General features: G+C 36.9%; 1 protein-coding gene across 2 annotated transcripts in view; it reads right to left on the bottom strand.

The window, feature by feature from the left end:
• The window catches only part of LOC145287865 (protein FAM124A-like), a 793,464-nt gene that overhangs the window by 630,458 nt on the left and 138,665 nt on the right, over positions 1-24,341 (bottom strand). The window lies entirely within an intron of this gene.

A 24,341-nucleotide genomic window follows, 5' to 3' on the forward strand; every position in this document is an offset into this window, starting at 1 on the left:
TCAAGTATTCCAGCAGTATATCGAATGATAGCTACTTCTCTGGCGTTGATGGCATATATTGTATTCCGACTGTGAAGATGTGATTTAAGAATAACCCTTAATCTTCTGATGTACTCGCATGTAACCTGATTTTTCATTTCTATGTTCTTAATCTTGTCCGCTTCCAATATCCCTAAATACTTGTAACCTCTATCGGTGTCAACATTCTTTATCAGATCTGTTGTTGGAAGTTTAAGGCCATCTGAGCGGACTATCTTGTCTCTTTTCATCACAAGAATAGCACATTTGGAGATGCCAAATTCCATCCTTATGCCATTGCTAAACAATTTGATCGTGTTGATCAAGGTATCAAGTTGGTTCTCATTCTTTCCAAAAACTTTAAGGTCATCCATAAATAGTAGATGGTTGACTGTAGGAAGTCATTTTCTGATTTCATATCCTGCTTTTACATTCCACAAAAGACATGTCAACGGGATCAATATGATGACAAAAAGCAGAGGGGGAAGACTATCACCCTGGAAGATCGCTTTCTTAATTTTCTCCTTGCCTAATACTACATTTCCTGAAGTTAAATTGGTTTCCCAATTCCTCATGCTATTTGTTATAGATGCTCGGATGTTGGGGACCACTCCTAAAATTTCCAAACACTTGAGTATCCATTAATGTGGAACCATGTCGAATGCCTTTTTATAGTTTACCCAGCCCATGGTAAGGTTTGTAGATCTTCTTTTGCAATTTCTTATAATTATTTTATCGATCAGAAGCTGATCTTTGGTGCCTCATAATCTTTTTCGACAACCTTTCTGTTCTTCAGGCAGCAAATTGTTTTGATCCAAATGATCATAGATACTTTCAGACAGTATGTTAGTGAAAAGTTTCCACATAACTGAAGGATAAGTGATTGGTCTAAGGTGTGTCACTTCACCCCCGTTTATCTTATCCTTCATAATCAGGACTGTAGTTCATTTTGTCAGCCAACCAAGGAAGTTACCCGTCATCAAACAGTCGTTTAGCATTGTTGCGGGTGGAGAGCTGGGAGGTTTTTAAACCAGTATCCCTGAACTCCCTCAGGTGTAGGCGCTTTCCAACTTGAAAGCCTTTTAGCCTTCGCTCTCAGCATTTCTATGGTGACTGTTATGTTTCTTTCTTGCTCCATTCTAGAGGACACCTCTCTTTCAATGTCTTTCCTCCATTCTGCATCTTTTCGGTGTTTTTCTTCCTTTTCCCATATGCCTTTCCAGAATACACGCAATTCATCAGCATCGGGTACAACGTCCTTCCCTCTTTCAATTCCTTCTAGTTGATTAAAAAGAAGTTTTTGGTTATTCTCAAATAGTCTATTCTGCCGATATTGCTCAATTCTGTCGCTGCAGCGTTTAACTTCGGCAGTTTTAGCTGTGATACGCTGTTTCAATTCTTCAATTACACACTGAAAACCTTATTGTTGTATGTTAAATTATTGAATGAGTCTATCGCATCCGCTCTGACTTTTGAGTTTGCCTTCTACGACAGCTTGTACTCTACTGAGATCCTCTCCAAGTTGCGTTATTTGCCTATTTAGACGTTTCCGCCACCAGGGCTTCTTCCTTTCTTCTTTTTTTACGTTTTTCCACTCCAAGCAACATTGATACAGTATTAACAGCAGCTTTCATGATGTTAATGCACTGTTTTATATTTTTTACTGGAAAAAAAGGGCAGGACTTCATTTACCTTGGTACTGACAGATTTTAGTCTTCTCCGATTCAAAAATCGGAGGTTCGGCGGCTGTTCAAGATTGCCAACTCTTACCTTCTCATCTACGAATTTGAAGATATCAATCTCTTCTTTCGTCTTCCCATGTTCAATCACAAGTTTAATTGTTTCTTTTTACAGAGTCTGATTGTTTAAAGGTCGAATATTTTCATTTACATTTTCATTGGTTGTTTCTACCTTCGTCATTTCATCAACACCATCATGTTTATTGACATCTAAGCTCTCTTTCTTAATTTCTCTTTTCAGATCTTCAATTTCAAGGGCAGACAGCAATCCGTTTTTTATTATTATCCGGGCTTGTTCTGCAGGGTTTTGCTCTGTTATTTTAAACATGGCAAAGTTCATTCCATGTTTAGTTCATTCCATATATGATACATTCTTTTTCTGTATCGCCTATTAGGGGCACCACTCTTGAGATAACACTTCATTACAATTTTATTTAAGGCTTTAGTCCAACTTGTTCTAGCGGTATTGTTTCGGGGAATTCTCTGGGTGACGTTCTTTCCCCTACCGGACATAGGATCTACACTTGATGTTGTGATCCCATTTACGTCGTTCTCAGTTTGATAGTTTTGAAAACTCATATTTGAATAATATAAGGAATGGTTTGTTTAAGGATTCCCTTCCCTGGTATTTTTATTGAGATACCATTATTATTATTATTATTATTATTATTATTATTATTATTATTATTATTATTATTATTATTATTTACTCACTAGGATCATTCACAAAGGCCATCATCCAATATTGTTCTGCGAGAACAACTTGTGGTGTTCCCTAGAGTCTAAGTGAGAGCAAGTCTCCCCAGATTTCCAGTAGTCCCCACCTCTTTCAATAACCTTTTGCAAAAGAATTTGCGTTATCGCAACAGCCGCTTACCATTGATTTCTCATTGGCGGCGACCATTGGTCTTCACTGGAATTTGAGTAGCAATAAGCCTCCCCAAGGTCCCAGTCCTCTTTGTACATCTGGAGCGGGGGTATGGCTAGTGCTTTCTCTCCTCGTTTTTCCTTCCTCCTTGACCTTATTTGGTCTGGTGCCTGTTTATGGTAATACTCACAAAAAAAATGTGGGGGCGGTTTTTTCATTCATACAATTTCAGTTTTCATGATTCCATGTGATGTTACTTTGTGTTTTACATCCGTAGCTGTTTCTGTATCCAGTTTTTATGTAGTTTATGTGTGATGTTAGTCCCCACATTCAAGGGCTTTCCTTGATATTTCTGCAGTTTTCATTACTGAAATTCGTTGTATTTTCTCGGCCATCCCTCTGATTCCAATCTCTCCCAATCTTTTTCAATGTTTTTCGGTATTATCCCTAGCGCTCCTACTTTTAATTGTGTTACTTTTACTTTCTTCATTTTCCAGATCCCTTTGAGCTCTCTGGCTAGTTCCGTGTATTTGCTCAGCTTCTCATTCTCCTTGAATTTTACTCTTTGGTCTGCAGGAACTGCAAAATCAACAACCTGGCAGGTCGTTTCATTATTATTATTATTATTATTATTATTATTATTATTATTATTATTATTGCTGTTGTTGTTGTTGTTGTTGTTATTTACTTACTAAGAATTATCACACAACAAGCCCCCCAGATTCCCAGTGCTCTCCACCATTTTGATAGCCATTACAAATTATTCTTCGTTATCGTAGCAACAGTTTACCATTTATTTCTCACTGGAAATGTCTATCGGTATTCTCTGGGATTTGAGTGGGAAAAGCCTCCCAAGTTTCCAGCGTTTTGGCACTTTTCCAGGGGTCTGGTTATTGCTCTCTATACTCAGTCCATCAATCCTCTTTGACTCTCCACGATCATTTGGTGAGTGTAGCCACAATTTATTTCATTATTATTATGTGCGCCTTAGGGTGTTTTCACACAGGCCATCATCAAAGATTTCTCTGAGAAAAAACTGTGGTGTTTACTGGAGCCTGAGTGACAATAAGTCTTCATAGATTTTCCAGCCCTCATCATCTTTTTCGATAACCTTAACAAATTTATTTGCGTTGTCTCAACAGCCGTTCTAGTAGTAGTAGTAGTAGTAGTAAAAAGAAAGACGAAGAAATAATCCTGTGTTTTTTTCGTAATTTTGACAAATTAAACAAATATGCTAGATTAAACTAACATGCTAGACTGACGATGTTTCCCTCCATTAAATTGTCGGAAACTCGACTTTTCTCGTGAACTCTTTATTGAAATAAATCTATATCAAAGACTTCCGTTTTAAGCTCAGTGAGATATTTGCAATTGGTCGCCATTTTGTCAAACTTTGAAATAGCAATCCCATCGCATGTGATAAAAGTACAGGCATTACGGGTAGTGCTTATTGCTTCATCTTTATCGGAGGAGTTGACAGCCGATTTAATGCCACTGTTGAATTATTAGATTTACTGCCTTTGAGGATAACAGCAGCTAGGCAGGACATATTTAATGAAATGGAAACGTGTATTTGGGCGTGCATGATTGGATTGGAAACCGCACTAGCATCGATGGCAATTAACGGTACACTTGTAAAGGGCCGGTTGATTTAGCTGCCTTTAAAAAAAACCGTTGAATACTCTTAGTGTGCTCATCTCTGCTATTAATTGCATTCTGCACCAATAGATACTATCATTGAAAAGGTTGTTGATCGTAAACGTAATAGCTCTGATGACTATCAACTTTTTACGTGTGTGCTTCCCCGCTCGCCAATATCGCCAAACCGCAAAGTTGCTTCCGTGGTCTCCTTCGTCATCTCCACTGGGCGTGCCGTCGTCTCTAACATTAGCGACTGGCGGCGTAAGGATACACGGGTATATAAAAAATGAAATAGAACATGACAAAAAACAATGCGTTCTGTAAATATCAGTTGGGCGCTGAATGCTTGGGTGATACCATCGCTCAAAACATCCCTCTCAACATTAACGTCTTATCTAGTTTGCTTATTTGTTCTGTCGAGGCCATGTTTGTCAGCCCGTTGATCAATTCTATTTCTTTATCTTAAAGCTCTTCCTGCATAGTCCAAGTCGCAACCTGCTTTCCACTATGTCCAACTGGAAACTCTAAACAATATCTGTCGTTAAACTTCGCAAACTTGAGGCCGTCCTCAAACTACTCTCAACTGTCGTAAATACTGTAGCAAAACTCATAGCCACTTCTTAACATATATAATTGTATAATCTGTCTGTCTTTCTCACTCTCTCTCTCTCTCTCTCACACACACACACACAAACACACAAACACACACACACAAACACTTTTATTTTCTTCATATAAATGTAGTCATATCTTACTACGATGTGCGGATCGTTTCGATCATTATTTGTCTTATTAGGCAGGATATGACTATATTTACACAAAGAAAAAGAATATATATATATATATATATATATATATATATATATACATATATGTGTGTGTGTGTTTGTGTGTGTGTGTGTGTGTGTGTGTGTGTGTGTGTAAAATAGCTATAAATATGAGGGGAATGCAATAAGTACTGCCCCTGACCCACTTCCCATAGCAATAAAGCAACGAAACTTGGCACAGTTATTAGTCTTTCTCTACATAGGAACCACACAGAGTTATGCATTTCTCTCATCGTTTGATGCAGCTCTGAAGACCGTTTTTGTAGAACACCATAGGTTGGTCCTCCAACTACAACGTGACTTCAGAAATCAAGGCTGCATCATCTGGGAAACGCTTTCCTTTCTAAAACAACTTCATGGCTCTGAAGAGGTGAAAGTCAGAGGGTGCAAGGTCAGGAGAGTAGGGAGGATGGGAAAGGATTTCATAACCACGCGCCCGTGCTTTTGGTCTGGCGACATGCGAGTTGTGGACCGGAACGTTGTCCTGCAAGAGGAGGGTACCTTTGCTGATCTTGCCCCGCCTCTTGACTTTGATAGCTTCCCTTAATTTCCTAAAAAGTGAAGCACAATAGGCTCCTGTAATTGTGGTACCCTTTGCCAGGAAATCTTTCATCACTACTCCGCCCTGGTCCTAGAAGACCTTGCCAGCGGAGGGCTGCACCCTTGCCTTCTTTTGAGGTGACGAGTCCAAGTGCTTCCACTGCATTGACTGGGCTTTTGGTCTCTAGATCATAGTGATGGACCCAGGTTTCATCCTGTGTAATCAGTCTTTTGAAACACTTTGACTCATCTTCTTGGCACATCTCCAAATTCATCCTCGAGCACTCGACATGTTCTCGCTTCTGGAATGGTGTGAGCAACCTGGGAATCCATCTGGCAGACACCTTATGCATATGCAAATGGTCAGGAATGATAGTGTTTCCACATACCCTGTACTAATCTTAAGTGGCTAACGACACAGATTGAAAACCTGTGAATGCCAAGTTCGAATGGAGTATTTTCCGCAGAAATGCTTTCACTAAACCCACCCCTGACTGTATATTAATATTATCTAGGTTCTGTTCAATGAGTTTTTGAAGGGTCAAGTTGAAAAGATAGTTAAAAGTGGGGTCGAAAGAGGCATAAAAACGAACAAAAATAATTTGTAGAGTTTTTAATAAACCGTCATATACTAATCTGTTACATTTCTTGGGGGTATGGGCGATAGTTGTGAAGTGGTTAACGACACAAAGTTACATCCTGAGTGTGCTCAGTTCGAATCCAGTTCGTTCCACAGAAACACAAATTAAAGATAAAATGTTTTAACAGGTAGGAGAAAAGAATTGGTTTACTCTTATGGGGTTAAATGGTAATAAACGAAAGGAACCCAGGATTTTTAAGAAACGAATATCTATTCACATATATTACAGGTAAAGACAGGTTGAGAATACGATTTCTCAACTGTGCATCCGACCTCCGTGGCCGCGTGCCAATCTCAGACTCCGGACACCGGTACTCGATACCGAAAGTGACGTCACCAGAGGAAGTGACGTCATGAAATAGTCCATTAATCCCATGGAGGGACGTATACAACACCTCCTCCCAAGCTTTTTGTTCGTAAAAGCTGTCAGTACCTCTTTCGTTTATTCAATGGCTCAGTAAACTTTTTCTTACAGAACGACCGCCGTAGTTCAGGTGTTGGTTGAGGATCAAAAGTTTCGAAGACAGTGTATATCGGCTCATCTTCCAATGGTGGACATTCCCATGGAGGGGCGTCTCCAACATTTACCCTAAAAACGTATGCTTCTTCATGGAATCCAAACAATTTGTGCGGTACTATGGCAGCCAAATATTCTTCATCTCTATGAAGAAAGTAAAGAAATTCAAAATTTACATGCAGAATAACAATTTCTTTTTTCTGTATACAGCTCAAACTCAAAAGAACTTTCATGAACTGCCCATCCGTAGAACAATACCACAAACTGCTTTTCAGAAAATTATAACGCGATCGTTTTCGAGTTCAATGTAAACAAATTCTTGCCAAACCGTCTTCTCAAATAATCAGTTTCTACTCTAGTGCAATGGGTAAAAAAGTGGTTGCTTCTTTTAATACGTCAAAAACCAACCTTCTCTCCATTTCACAGAAACGCTCGGATCCTGAGTTTGCCCAAATGAAATGAATGGCGCTCTCCTTTGATAAGCTTCTGTGATTAGCTTTTACTTCAGACTAAAAATGTGGAGACGTACATCAAATTCATTGTTAAGGCCACTTAAAAAATGCTTGGATCATTCTTTCACTCCATGAGTTATTTCACATTTGACGCAATCCTTTACCTGTATAAGAGTGAAATATGTCATCAAATGAGGTACTGTTTCTACATCTAGAGAGGTGCCGCTTAGAGAACCTTTCTCTGCCTTGACAAAGTACAAGGCCAATTTCAAAATCCAGTGAATAGATTTTGGTAGTCTTCTTTTACTCTTATTATCATGGTAGGTGCTCGACTGAGCTCTGATCTATAGTTCCTTTCTGTAAAACATCCACAGCAAAATCTCGCCTAGCTAAATTTACCGTAAATAATTCTCATTTCTCCCTCTATGTATCTAAAACTAAATTTCCAGGAGCTAAGTTTCTTTCCAAGACCTACTTGTCTTAGAGACACAATACCGCGGGACAACTTCCCAGCTGACTACAACATAGTTGCTTTTTCGACCCAATTCTTGTAAAGCCATCTTCTAAATCATATTTTAACCAGTTTCAGGAATCATTACCAATCATTGCGGTGTTGTCTCGCCATTCACCTGATAAAATCTTTCATCCTTATCCTCGAGTAGCATTTGTGTCCCGATAAGTAAGGACTCTTTATTTAGTAAAAAAAACAAATGGAAGACGTCATTACTTCGAATGAAAATGTACAATAGATAACTATCGTGAAAAATGATATACCAACTATGTAAATATTATTATGCCACGGAAATTAAGCACTGGTGTTAACGGTAGCGATGTAGAGTAGATAATTAGTAGCGAGTAAAAGTGTCGCCTTCTTTTTTCTTGGGAGCTTTATTTGTGGGAGTCAGATAATCCGGAGAAAATATAATAAATATTGAAAGAATAAAATTATACATAATTTATGAATACTAGCGTAATTGGATTGTAACAGATTAGTACATGAAGTTGGTTGGTTGTTTTTGTTTTACGGCATATCAACCCTTTTCGGGTTATTTAATGCTGAATCCAACGATTTTGAAGAGAACATTTTTTTAATAGAATATATTTGATGTTTTCACGTCGTTTTCTATTCAACCCATAGTTGGTACCCTAACAGGTACTACCACTCCGAGTCAGAGTGGACCTGGGAGCAATGGTAATTAAAGGGTGGCTCCACACTCCCCAAAGCCCACAAGCTGGGGCCTCACCACTGGATATAGTTCAAGGTCATATCCAGGACCCCCATTGAGGGACTTTTACCCTCTGCAGGGGGGGGGGAGTCGGCGTATTCTAATGCCCCACCGACAGGACCAATACATGAAGGTTTAGATTATTAACTTATTATGTCTGAGTGCAACGCGGTGTCGACTTTACTTTATTATATAGAAGAAGATTATTTCTGAATTCGTCCAGTTTATTTAGAAAGGGATTTAAAATAAAACTATTTTGACTTGATTTGTTTGAAAAGTAATATTACTCTATTTAAAAAAAGAGACTATAACTATTTAATAGATTTTGTTTGTGAAAACTTGTTTTTGCCAATACTGAGGGCGAGAATTGATATAAAATGTGTTAATTGCTCAGTCGTGATTTCCAGTTATAAACAGTTGCTGCATGATGATAGGAAATAATTAAACATGAATTGTTTATTCCGTTTTATAGTAAATACGTGACTGTTTGCAACGGAAACTACGCGGAAAACCGAGACGCGGTGAAAACCCCCATGTTTAAAAATACACCATAAATACTCCTTCAAATTGTATAACTTTGTTACCTTTTAACTATGACCAAAATCTACAGGGTGTCTCCAAAAATATACTCAAATTTAACTGTTTTCAGCATTGGTCGAACAATAATGGTCATCTGAACATTTGCGAGCATGATTCTTCAACTACGTTTGTCTTCTGTGTTTGAAACTATTCCATTTCACACTATGTCATCAAGGTTTTATCGTTATTCGAAGTGTGAGTACATTTTTACACTTTTAGACACCCTTTATATGTATAAACAAGTTGAAACTGTTCGGGGTATTTTAAATAGGATGGTCCATAAATTGAATATACTGATTGTAGAGGGGTGAGGTGATGGGCAATTAGCAAAAGTGAGACAGACAAATGATGACAAAAAACACCTACTCTCTACACATTTGATAAACTTACACTTACTTTGGTGAAATGCTATATTATATTTTTTTGTGAATACATACGTCAAATTGTAACATCTATACTTACACCAGACTTTAACTCTTCTATCCTCGGTCAATGAAGGATTAATCCTTCTAGACTGGGTTATTTTTATCCTAATCAAGAATGCCGCAGTTTTTTCCGCATATCTAAAACCGAACTTTAAAACCATGTGGGGGGTGAACTTAAATAGGAACCTTGAATGTTTTCGTTCTACAAATGCTTTGTTGGCAAGTTACGATAAGTGCATAATTAAATTCACACACACACACACACACATGCATATAGTAATCCATATCCAGCTGTACATATTGTAGTTAACATGATTAAACCCGGATTTCCAATATCCAATGTAGACACCCACTATCATGTCTCCTTTTCCAACATCAGAGGGTCTACGTTCCAACCTTCCAGAAGTTGAAACCCAACTATAGGAGACTAAACCAGACCTATTATTCCTTAGTGAAACTAGTATTGGACCGACTATTTCCCTAGATGAGTTTGTAGTTAAAGGATACTCTAACTTAACCTCCAAATCTGATCCCTAAGATCGCCAAGGGCATGGAATATGTGCCTACATTAAAGATGGTTTTCCATGTGGTAGGGACATCTCCAGAGAAAGTTCCTAAATTACCCTATGTGTGTTTCCAGGTTGTACTTGCTCACATTACTGCGTTTATATTTGCTCTCTATCGACCCCACAACAGTGGAGTTACTATTTAAAAGCACATATGAGAAAATTGACTACATCCTGTCTGCTCATTCTTCGGCTAATATCCACGTCTGTGAAGACTTCAATTTTCACAATGTGGAATGGTTAACCCACTCGAATAAGACAGATGATGATGATGGGAGTTTCTGTCATGATTTCTCCATTGCTTATGACCTCACAGACTGTTCACGAACCCACCCGTGTGCCCGACGCTGATGGCCAGTATGCAAGTCTCCTAGACCTTTTTCTCACAACTTGCCCTGAGCTATGTTCATCTTCCGTTCTGTCTCCACTGGGATCTTCCGGCCCCTCGGTTGTATCAGTTAAGATAAAAACGAAATGTAATAAGTCATCGGACGTACCTCTCCATCGTACGGTATATCGATACACTATGTCTGACTGGGATAGCTTCCGTACATCTATATCAGATCTGTCTCTGCGTTCCATGTTTAAAAAGGATGTGTTCTCTATAGTATCAGACCTGGCGGAATGGTTAATTATAGGTATAGACCGCTGCATTCCCTCGAAAAAATTCCAGCAAGTACCTAACAGCCAACCGTGGTTCTCTCCAGAATGTGCTGCTGCCATTGCACACAGAAGTCACTTTTTCATTGCTTCCAACGTAATAGATGTACTGAGATTAAAGCCGCTTTCAGAACTGCCAGCAAACACGGAAAAAGAGTAATAAAGAACGCAAGAGAGATGTAATCTCAGTCTGTCAAGTTCAAAGTAGCTGAGCAGCGGCTTGGTTCTCATCAGTTTTGCCAAATAGCGAACAGGATCCTGAACAGAAGTGTGTGCTCTATCTCAACTATCATCAATGGACCTGAGGTAATCTCGCCGACATCTGATAAAGCCAAACTCTTTTCCAAAAAAATTTGCAGCTAATTCTGCACTATGCGACCAAGGCCGTACCCCCTCCAATATTTCCTCCTGTATCAGAAAACATTCTATGCGACATAAAAATATATGTACGTTATGTTGTCAAACTAATCAAAAACCGTGATTCCAGTAAAGTAACTGGCTCTGACGGCATTCCTATTATAGTGCTAAAAAAGCTTCAACCAGAACTAGAACCCATACTTACAAAACTGTTTAGACGTTATCTTGAGGAGAATTGCTTCCCATCACCCTGGAAAATCTCATCAGTATGTCCTGTATTTAAGAATTCAGGTGATCGGTCATCTCTCTCTCTCTCTGTACAGACTTATAACTCTCCTGTGTGTAATGAGTAAGTTACTGGAATCTGTTTTAAATAGAGTAGTCAACCAACTCAGCAAAAATAACCTTCTTAGTGGCATGCAATATGGTTTCCGTTCTGCTAGATCTACAGTAGATGTGCTTATGGTTATATCTCATAAGATTAGCAAATCTCTTGACGAAGGCTTCCTTTCTAGGGCAGTTTCTCTTGACATAGCAAAAGCCTTTGATAGAGTATGGCATAAAGATCTACTTTACAATATCTCCAGTTACGGTATAGCTGGAAATGTCTTCTCAATTATGAAATCATTTCTCTCTGATAGGTTTATAAGAGTAGTGGTTGATGGGCAGAAATCAGAAGCTCACAGTATTAATGCTGGAGTCCTTCAGGGGTCCATCCTGGGCCCAACTCTCTTTCTGATCTATATTAATGATCTTCAAAATCATATCCTTATATCATTCGTAGATATTTATGCTGACGACACTATGGCAGACATCAAAGACGGTAAACGACCAAGTTCTCTCTGATTCTCTCTCTTCTGATTTTAAGCATGTGGTACAACAGGGAAAGGGATGGCTGGTTACTTTTAATGCATCTAAAACTAAGCTTCTGTCTTTACATCATCAACGCTCTGATCCCCATCTAGTATCAATTGAAATTAATCATTCTCATCTTGGAGAGGCTTCATGTTTTGACAAGCTTCTGGGTTTGACCATTACTCCTGATATGAAATGGAACACGTACATCAAATCTGTTGGCAAGGTCGCTGGTGAAATGGTGGGATCTTTCTATCGATCCAGTAGATATCTCACTGCTGATGCAATTTTCTACATATATAAGAGCTAGATGCGTCCAATGATGGAGTAATGTTGCCACATCTGGGCAGAAGCTGCTAGAAACACCTTACCCTGCGTTGACAGAGTTCGAAACAGAATTCGTAGCCTAGTAGGGATGCCCTTTTCTCTTTCCTGCAACCTCTTTCTCACAGAAGAGACGTTGCGAGCCTGTCTCTGCTTTATCGTTATCGTTATTTTTATGGCAAGTGCTCGTCCAAGCTTCAATCTATGGGCCCCCTCGCCAAACATTCACGAGAAAAACTCGTCTAACTGAAAACACTATCAATAATTTCCCCTACTCTTTATCAGTGCGTAAACCTAAACGTATATTCCATGAACAAAGCTTCTTTCTTAGAACTGCACACCTGCGGAACTGCCTTCCGTTTTCCTGCTTTCCGGCTGACTATAATATGGTCGTCTTCAAGTCCAACGTAAACAAGTTCTTGATGAACCGTTCCCCTTAAGGAATCCAATTTACCAAATTTCCACTACAAACAATTATTACGTCATTGTCCCATTAACCCTTATCCTCGAGTGGCCTCTGGACCTTGATAAGTGGTGACACCATTGTAAAAAAAATAATAAGTTATAAGTCTTGCATACAAAATAGTACGTACTAGTAGGTAAACTCCCATATTTTTATTGTCATCAAATCTGCGAAATCGATTGATTGATTGCTTTAGTTGGGGACACATCACGTTGCGCCAGAAGGAAGCTTCACATTCTTTCCGCAGTGACTTAGTCCATAATACATTATAGCTTACATTGCACTGTAGAGAATCTACTGTTCAGTTTATGAAATTATTTTTTATATATAATGGCTTGAATTTAAGTTTAAAATAAAAAAAGTCAAGTATGATGACACAATTGTACTCTAAACAGAAACATTAATTTCGAACGCCCGTCCTGTCATATCAAAGAACCTACTGTTGATTTTATATGTCGGGCCTTTTGGCTTGCGTGGTAATAAAACTTCTCAAGCGTTCATGTTATGTTAGGCTGTGTAAAATGTTAACTTTGGTCAAAATCTGATTATTTCGATTATCGATACTAACCGAGGACATTCGCATAAATTACTTTCGTGTGAAATTTCATAAAAATCGGCCAAGCCGTTTTCGAGTCTATAAGGAACGAATTCACATACATGAAGACACACAGACATACACACAGACAAATCTCCTTTTATAGAATAGTAGAAATAATTCATTTTGTTAGGTTTTAAATTTTATGTCACAGACCTGTATTAAAAATAATCATATCTTTCACCGGAACAAATCTATCTATCTATCTATCTATATAAGTGAACGTGTCTGTGTGTGTGTGTGTGTGTGTGTGTGTGTGTGTGTGTGTGTGTGTGTGTGTGTGTGTCTGTATATCTCTCTGTCTCTGTGTCTGTGTGTGTACATTTCCCTACGCAATAACTCTGTCAATTCTAAGTCTACAGACTCGAAATTTGATATGCAGGGTACTGAGATTTGGAAAAATCTGTGTGATCGGTTTTGGCCCAGAAATTTGACGATTAATGGGGTCAAAGTTCAACGATTTGACCTTTGATAACTCTACCAAACTCCTGCGACAATTTTGGGTATATATACTTGAAATTTTAGAGATAGGTTCCTTGTACATGGATCTAACTTAATAACTTGATTTTAGTCCAAAACAATATATTTTAAGGGGTCATAATAGGGGTCAAAGTTTTAAAAAGTGACCGTTTTCTTTGGGGTTTTTTCCTCAGCATACACCTTCAAACATCCGGGCAACGCCGAGCACGCATGCTAGTATATCTATAAAAATAAAATTGTCTGTCCGTCTGAATCAGTGTGTGTACATTTCCCAACCAACCTACTCTGTCAGTTTTCAGCCTACAGACTCGAGATTTGAGTGTATTGAGATTTGAGAAGACCGTTTTACTCAGTTTTCAGCCAGAAATTAGGTTGTCAAGGGGGTCAAAGATCAACGATTTGACCTTTGAAATCTCTTCCAAACTCCTCCGCCAGTTTTGGATCTAAGCACTTGAATTTTTAGGTGTAGGTTACTTTGACATGGATCAAACTTTTAATTTAGTTTGAGTCCAAAACAATAACTGTTAGGGGTCAAAATTGGGGTCAAAGTTGAAAAAAAAAATTATCTCTGTGGTCTCTACTAAATTACTCAGCCAATTTCTGGTCTGAACATGTGAAATTTTACATAAAGTGTATTCAGACATAGGGCAAGTTTTAAATCCGTCTTTGGTCGAAAATTGGGCTGCCAAGATTTGACCTTTGCGGTCTCTAGCAAACTATTCAGCCAATTTTTGGTCTAAACATTTGAAATTGTACATAAAGGGTATTTAGACATGCAGCAAGCTTTTTGATCAGTTTTGGGCGAAAAAATAGCTGCCAAGAGTTCACAGTTAAAAGAGTTTACCTTTGCAGACTCTACCGAACTCCTCCACCAATTTTGGCTCTAAACACTTGAAACGTTAGATGTAGATTACCTAGACATCAGTCAAACTTTTTAATATATATATACATATGCACATAAAGTTATAAACGGTAGATAGCCGGGCTGAACTGTTAGTAATTGATAAAACTGAAACCAAAAACAATTAACAGATTAATTTACACGTGACATAAATAAAGAACAACAACGGAACATCAAACAAAGCCTAAAATACGTTAGTTTTTACTTTTAAGATGAGACTATAAATATGGGGAGAACCAAGATGTTCTTTTATTTCGGTAGAGAATCCCCGACACTCTCTGAACCTTTTTGCCGAAAACAGAAGAGAATAGTTCGGCATCAGTGTACCTTATCGTAATTAGAATTAAGTTCTCCCGGTAACCGGTAATATATACAAATGTAAAAAAAAAACATTTTAACTTCCTTATTTATTGTGAGTTAGAATGGTGTACGAGTAATATTGCTGACTGCTGTATAAGCAATATGGCTTCGAAACATACACGGTGCCTAGCAATGCTAATTAGCTGTGATACAGCCAAACAGTTGCCTGCGGATGAGTACATTTTCCTCCTCAATCATGATTTGATCTTTCTAGTATAGGAACTAACAGTTTTCACAGCGTATAACATTACGTAATAATCATTGAGTCCTTTCGGAAGTCAGTAACAAAAAAAAAATGATAAAATTATTATTTTCCTTGCTTTTGCCCTGATCGGAGATTTCATACAGAGAAAATTGCTGACCACTGTATTAGCAGTCGGGTTTCGAATCTCAGTTTATGTAACCACTGAGGAGTTGTGATACAGTTTTACTGGGTTTAAATCTCGAGAACTGTATTAATTATCACTTCCTATACTGATGATAGCGTAAGCTTGAAAATTAGTATCTGTACTCATCAAATAATTGTTAATATTTACTTTTTAAAATATTATATTTATAAAGCCCCTTTAAAAAGTAATAACGTTGATCCCTCTTTAGTGGATTATGGAAAAGTGGTTAATTTTAGCACAAATGAAATATTCTGACTTCCTGTCGTTGAATACTTTCCGACTATTTACTATTTATGTCCATTGATTTGGTATTTATAAGCATTTAATTTCCATCAATGCATGTGTTAATTTGTGATGGTCTTGGAGTAGAATGCTAGGCTATGTGCCAAGCGTGACTTTGTGACTGGGTTCGAATTTTCCGATCAGCAGTAATTATCACTTCTTACACTAATAAATGCGTAAACATGGAACACTGGTATCTGTAGATATAAAGATAATTGTCAATAGTTATTTTTATATAATATGTGTGTGATGTGGTGTGGTGTGGTGTGTGTGTGTGTGTGTGTGTGTGTGTGTGTGTGTGTGTGTGTGTGTGTGTGTGTGTGTGCGTGTGTGTGTATGTGTGTGTGTGAAATCGCAATTGTCATTAGCGAAAATGCAAAGCTCTTTGTAAAAGCGAATAGAGCACTCTTCGAGTGCTAATATTGTTTATATAGATATGCGGTGAGGTTTTAATCTTAACGTGATACACTTGCATGTTTAGCCATACTGAAGAGGTATAGTACGATTAAATATTCTGAGGGTGATAAACACACATGCATGCACATATATATGTATAATCATTTTTATAAAATAAATATATATTATCCAGCGACATAAATATTTCATCTTTACCAACAATAATCAGCGTGGCTTATATAACTGTATCACTGATAGAATGACTTGAATCCTGGGTTCAAGTAACTTAAATTCTAAACCATCCGCTTATCGTGACAGCCATTTAAAATAAGAAAGTAATAAAACATATACTTTATTTACGAATATAGTCAGTTTTAGAAATGATTCGATCTGCCAAGGGAGAAAAATTTCGGATTTTTTTATGCATTGAATTTGATCCGTGATCATTAGATAAGTATTAAGCAAACTTCCTTGAATTTCAATATATTTTTTAGACTTCTTAAGATTAGGCATTTAATTGTAGCATTTTCTAGAACCTCAAATAATGTAATGGATTTTGATCTGAATTGGAATATGGATTTAAAATATATGCTTTAATCTCGTAATATCTTGGCTAATTTATTTCGCAAAACAAAATGCTAAACAAAACAAAATTAGGAACAAGACAAATCAAAAAGTGGGGAAGTGGGTCTATGGTCATCCGTGTCTACGCTAATCTTAATTAGATGCCTCAGTCGTCATAATACCACATTCACACCAGGGGTCGTCCGGCTTAAGCTTCCTAAATCAAGTTGTTTTTTTTCTTTATTATTATTATTATTATTATTATTATTATTATTATTATTATTATTATTTAATCAATGTGTTAAAATAAAATTTTGTAAAACTCGTTTTTATTACGCAGAAAATTTAATTGGTGTGTGATAGGTGGGAAATTGTCCAAAATACAAGCACAAGTGATACTAAGGCCCTCCAAAACCTTTTTAGATGGTAGACCGTCCACTGTTTTCCGGCTTGATTGGGACCAAAAACAAGCATTTGTACGGGAACATAAAAGTTGTTTCAAGCAGTTTTGTCGAGGGAATTCATGTAACTGTCATTGGTTTGGTAGTCTAGTTTATACATTAATAAAGATTTCTGTGAAAAAGATTATCGAAGGTTTTTTTTTATCGATGTTCATAACATGAAACCTGCAAAAGCTCATGATATTAATGAAAGAAGAATTTTATGGGAAATCTGTATTTACTTCCGGTTTTGAACACATTTAATTCACACAAGAATAAGTTTTTTTTTTTTTATATTGTTAAGTAGAAATTACAAAATAACATCTTATTTGTATATAGTTGGACGTTTAAGAGCAGATAAAACTTTCTTGCAATTATAAAGTTAGCTAGTAAAGCGAGAGCCAATATAAAAGTCTGTCTATATGTTGGGGACGATCCCCTCTTATCGGGAATAATGAACTAGTCCATGAAGTCACTTCCGGGTACGAGAAGCGGTTTATTAAAAAGTCGGACACAGACACTCGAAGCGGATGGTCGTTCACAGCTAGTACTGCAATGAGAAAAGACATTGTTCAATTACCTCTTTTATGTATTTTTGTTAATACATATTTATTTGTTACTTTGTTTTTCTTGTCAATTATTCAACCATTAACAGCACAACACTATACAATACACTACACCACACTATACAATACAACACACAACACTATAAAATACGCTACACCACACTATACAGTACAATACACAACACTATACAATACAATACACAACACTATACTATACAATACACAACACTATACAATACAATACACAACACTATAAAATACAATACACCACACTATACAATACAATACACAACACAATACAATACAACACACAACACTATACAATACAATACAACACACTGTACAATACACTACACCACACTATACAATACAACACACAACACTATACAATACAATACACAACACTATACAATGCAATATGATACAATACACTATACAATACAACATAAAACACTATGCAATACAATACACCGCACTATACAATACAATACACCACACTATACAATACAATACACAACACTATACAATACAATACACAACACTATACTATACAATACACCACACTATACAATACAATACACAACACAATACAATACAATACACAAAACTATACAATACAATACACAACACTATACCATACAACACACAACACTATACAATACAATACAACACACTGTACAATACACTACACCACACTATACAATACGACACACAACACTATACAATACAATACACAACACTATACAATACAATACATTATACAATACAACATAAAACACTATACAATACAATACACCACACTATACAATACAATAGACAACACTATACAATACAACACACAACACTATACAATACACTACACAACACTATACAATACACTACATAACACTATACAATACAACACACAACACTATACAATACAATACAACACACTATACAATACAATACACAACACTATACAATACAATACACAACACTATACAATACAATACACAACACTATACATTACAACACACAACATTATACAATACACTACACCACACTATACAATACAATACACAACACTATACAATACAAAACGCAACACTATACAATACACTACACCACACTATACAATACAACACACAAGACTATACAATACAATACACCACACAATACAATACAATACACTATATAATACAACATAAAACACTATACAATACAATACACCGCACTATACAATACAATACACAACACTATACAATACAACACACAAAACTATACAATACAATACACAACACTATACAATACACAACACAACACTATACAATACACTACACAACACTATACAATGCAACACACAACACTATACAATACAATACAACACACTATACAATACAATACACAACACTATACAATACAATACACAACACTATACAATACAATACACAACACTATACATTACAACACACAACATTATACAATACACTACACCACACTATACAATACAATACACAACACTATACAATACAACACGCAACACTATACAATACACTACACCACACTATACAACACACAACACTATACAATACAACACACAACACTATACAATACACTACACCACACTATACAATACAACACACAACACTATACAATACAATACACAACACTATACAATACAATACACCACACTATACAATACAATACACCACACTATACAATACAATACACCACACTATACAATACAATTCACAACACTAAACAATACAACACACAAAACTATACAATACAATACACAACACTATACAATACAACACACAACACTATACAATGCAATACACAACACTATACAATACACTACACCACACTATACAATACAACACACAACACTATACAATACAATGCACAACACTATACAATACAACACACAACACTATACAATACACTACACCACACTATACAATACAACACACAACACTATACAATACAACACACAACACTATACAATACACTACACCACACCACACTATACAATATAACACACAACACTATACAATACAACACACACCACTATACAATACAATACACAACACTATACAATACAACACACAACACTATGGAAGAGAATTGAATACCTACTAGGCACCAACCTCGGGTGTTTCGGTCTCTCTGTATCGGGGTTTGCCAGGGACTTTGGTATGAGGATACTTTCAATTTTTATTTTAAAGTAAACCCTGACCAAATATTCGAATTTAAATTAATATTAAAAATAAGACTAAATCATCAAACTGGCAGGATGTCGCCCAGGATAAAAAGATCCCATCGGCATGCCTAAGTACTGGGTCATATGAGGAAAATAACGGTGCACCTTCTTCTTTTGATGTCTCCAGAAAATAAAACACTAAGCTGGACACTCCACCAGACCAGTCAAATTCTAGTCCTGGAATCCGGCAAGATCAAACAAGAACCACTAAGAAAAGACACTGTAACCAAGTCAAGTGGTCTCTTGAGGAGAAAAAATTATTCTTCCCTGTTTCGCATACTCCAGGTATGAGAAATGGGGGAGGAAAAAAACACAGTGTTCGAGGCTCAAATGAAAACTTCACCCTTACCAAAAGAAAAAACATCACTAACCACAACTAAGAACTTGGTTTCAATTGTATCTAATGTACATAACTACATCCCAAAAGATGTTAGAGAGTCAATTTAGAATAAAGCTTTTAGTGAAGTAGCGATTGATTTTACCAAATCTAACACTGCTGAATTTGCCCAAACCCAGTGGAATAGGGAGGAAAAATGGACATTGATTTAGTCAATGGAATACGCAAAAATAAAATAGCAAAAACTCACAGACAGTTGTAAGCAATGGCAAAAGATTTTTAAGCACCATTGCCCAAACAAGAAGGGGGTTGAGAAGGAAAAGTTAACATGCCAGAAATCTAATTTTCTGAGAAGCAATGTCTTTTCTGGTGAGCAAATATCCCAGCTAAAAAAAAGATGTCCATGAAATAGCTAAAAACAACATTTGCCCAATCAGCAATCCCCTCTCTATACCCAAGATCTGCCAAACCAAACAAGAAGACATTACAACAAATTCTCACCTGATACAGCTCCCTGAGACAATGCTAACAAGTCCAAGTCTTAGATGTCTACCAAAAAACAAACCAGAAATATACCCGACGTATCACTCCATCAAATAATGCAACATCTCCCCAGGAATTACTCCCAACAGACCCAACACAAGTTAAACATGGGCAGACATGCCAACAGTATGTCCCACTTCAGCATGTGACATTGGACGCGGATTAGTTGGAACTAGAGGAAGAGCTGGCAAACAGGATAGAAATAGCACGAGGTCTGGCTGTTGAAGATCGGCCCAGACTGGTAAAAATTAGTATGAATAAAGACTTCAAGATGCTTGTTTCAAAAGTCAACGATGCCCTCGAAAGAATCACTCCGATTAACGCACTATTGACTGAAATAAATCATACAACATAAGGGGCAGCATTGTTTATTCAATTAAAACTCTTACCAAAACACCAGGAGAGTAAAAGAGGAAATATGGAAGGTAAATCATATAACGCAGCCTGGAAACGTAAACTCCAGCAGAAAATAGACAGACTCCGAAAGGAAACTGCCCAGATATATGCATTCCTATCCTGTGAAACCCCAGGCAAAAAAAAAACTAAGAAGGTGAATAAGTTGAAAACTTATTATTCCCTCCAAGACCAAGCACAGCTAAGAGCTAAGATGGCAGAACATCAGGTTTAGATAAAAGCCTTAGCTGCACAAATAAAAAATAAAACCAAAAACTTTGAAGCAAAAAGGATAAATAAACTTTTTGCGACAAACCCACGAATTGTCTATAGGAGCCTCGTTAAAGAAGAAATAAAGGTGAGCTCCCCACCAATACAAGAAGTTGAAAACTTCTGGAGGCCACTCTATGAAGACACTAAAGTGCATAAAGAAAACAACTGGATAAATACCATCAAAGAGGAGAACAAGGAGAAAGAAAAGATGCCAGCTTTTTTAAATTACCAAGGAGCCTGTCTGCAGGAAGGTAGCTCAATGCAGTAATTTCAAGACCTCAGGAATAGACCAAATACCAAATTTCTGGCTGAAAAAACTGAGCTCACTTCATCATCACTGTGCCAAGGCATTCAATAGAATCATCAACGGAGATGAAGAGCCGCCTGAGTGGCTTACTGTAGGCAGTACTTCACTTATTCCCAAAAAATGAGGACACCCACATGGCTAGCAAATATAGACCAATCTGCTGACTCACAACAACCTACAAGCTCCTAACAGGGATAATCGCTGATGCAACATACGACCATCTGATTGCTGGGGATTACCTTGAAAGTGAGCAGAGGGGGTGTACGAGGAAAAGGCTTGGCACAAAAGACCAACTCCTTGTAAACAGAACTACATTAAAAGATTAGTTTCGGACAACTATTACTCTGCCCTTTGTCAGGTGGTTAATCGCGACGGGATAGGAAAGCCGAATTTCCTAACTGCATCATTAGCAATTACTACTGTCCATAGTTGCTGTCGTCTCGCCACGTTTTGGCCAACCCTGGTCGGCTTTGGGTAGGATTGAAACTGCTATATTCAGACAATGCTCATCTGGAACTATGACGCAGTGAATAGAGGCATTGAATCTCTAAAAATTCAGTTGGTATTATGCATCTAAAATTGAGAAAATCGTCAACGTTATGAGAATGAAACCGAAGCAAAACAAATTGGCCAGCGAATTTGAACTGTTGGCGTGCTAATCTAACAGGGAAACTCGAATTTTAACTCAGAATATTTTTTTCATTTAATAATATTTATTAAGAATAATATAAATCTATATATCTATAAAAGTGAACGTGTCTGTCTGTGTGTCTGTCTGTGTACATTTCCCTACGCCATAACTCTGTCAATTTTCAGTCTACGGACTTTAAATTTGATATACAGGGTACTGAGATTTGGCAAAATCTTTGTGATCCCTTTTCGGCCAGAAGTTTGGCTGTTAAGCAGACAAAGTTCAACGATTTGACCTTTGAGAACTCTACCAAATTCCTCCGACAATTTTGGGTCTAAACACTTGAAATTTCAAATATAGGTTGCTTGGACATGGATCTTACTTAATAACTTGATTTGAGCTCAAAACAATAAATTTTAAGGGGATATTATAGGGGTCAATTTTTTAAAAAATTGACCTCTGCGGTCTTTACCAAATTACTCAGACAATTTCTGGTCTAAACATTTGAAATTTTACATAAAGGGTATTCAGAGATAGGGCAAGCTTTTTAATTGGTTTCGGTCAAAAATTTGAGCTACCAATATATAAATGTATGTATATCTGTTTGCATGTCTGCCCAAAACATTTGACAAAGGCGACGAATTTTCACAAGATCAGTATCGTTTTGAAGCTCGACCCTTCAGACGACAAATACCGAAAAATTGAATAAAACATTAATTTCTTCACTCTCAACTGGGCACTTTTCTACAGGGAGGGGTCGCTTTTTTCACCGATATTTTTTCATTCTCTCTTCTCGATAGTCTAGCCTAAATTTAAACCTACGTCACTTCCGGTTTGGCGATGGTCGTAACAGCAAAGACGTTAGGTTTTCCCCCCATTCTTTTCCTCTTTCGCCGTACGGGTTCGAGCCTGCCTTCCTACTACCACTTTCTTTTTTTCTTTTTCTTTTTGCTCAACACACACCTCCAAACACCCGAGCAACGCCAGACTGAAATGCTAGTTATTAATATTTTACGAAAACAACAACATAAAACTATTTTTAATGGCTAAACAAGTTTTTTTTTTCTTGCGTTCGTCCATGGTCGCGATCTTTATAAACTAGTGAAAATAGTTTTAAAGCAATAACGACGATATCACGCAAAAAAGTCGACAATATATTTATTTTGAGCCGCAATCGAGTTATGGGGTTTATTAAGATCCCCTATACAGGAAAACCAATGAAATATGAATATTTTCTATTTAATTACATTTTAACGTGAAATGTCATATAAATAAGTGTAACTCATTTGCAAGCGAGAAAGAATGCAACGTTTTAAAAAGATAACTTGTTTTATTGCGTTCTGTTAACGAACGTATAAACAGGTGGAACAGTCTGTCATCATGTTTTATGATGAAAAGCAGTTCATTAGACAATAAATCATGATGGAACTGTAAAAGTTTATTTGTGAGAAAATGGTAGATGTTTTATTGAATCAAAGTTAATACGCTTTTTTTTTCTTTCACTCTGTTTCACTCTTGATCTACCTGCATACTGCATATATATATATATATATATATATATATATATATATATATATATATATATATGAGAGGGGAATATGCTTATTTAATTATACAGGGTGGAATGATAAAATTGCCGCCCTTTAATAAAACCTGGTTTTCTTTTCTTTTTCTTTCTTTTTTTTTTGTTGCAGACCGTTTACTAGTTAGAGCTATAGAAGCCTTCTATTATGTGTGAAAGTGGCACAATGTCCAAGGATCGAACTTGGAGATGCGCCGCTGTGCAACTCATGCTCTCTACCGATCCAAGTTATTACAACAGGACCATTTCTATCACTCTCAAACTGCAAATCCGGACGGTTCAATGCTTCAGGGCACAGCTCAACGAAGTTTCCGGCCACGGTTATGGTCTTTGGTTTGGTTTCATGTGAGGGCCAAATCATGC

This window comes from Euprymna scolopes, chromosome 11, assembly GCF_053919585.1.
Source record: "Euprymna scolopes isolate OS-2025 chromosome 11, ASM5391958v1, whole genome shotgun sequence".
Classification (NCBI taxonomy): domain Eukaryota; kingdom Metazoa; phylum Mollusca; class Cephalopoda; order Sepiida; family Sepiolidae; genus Euprymna; species Euprymna scolopes.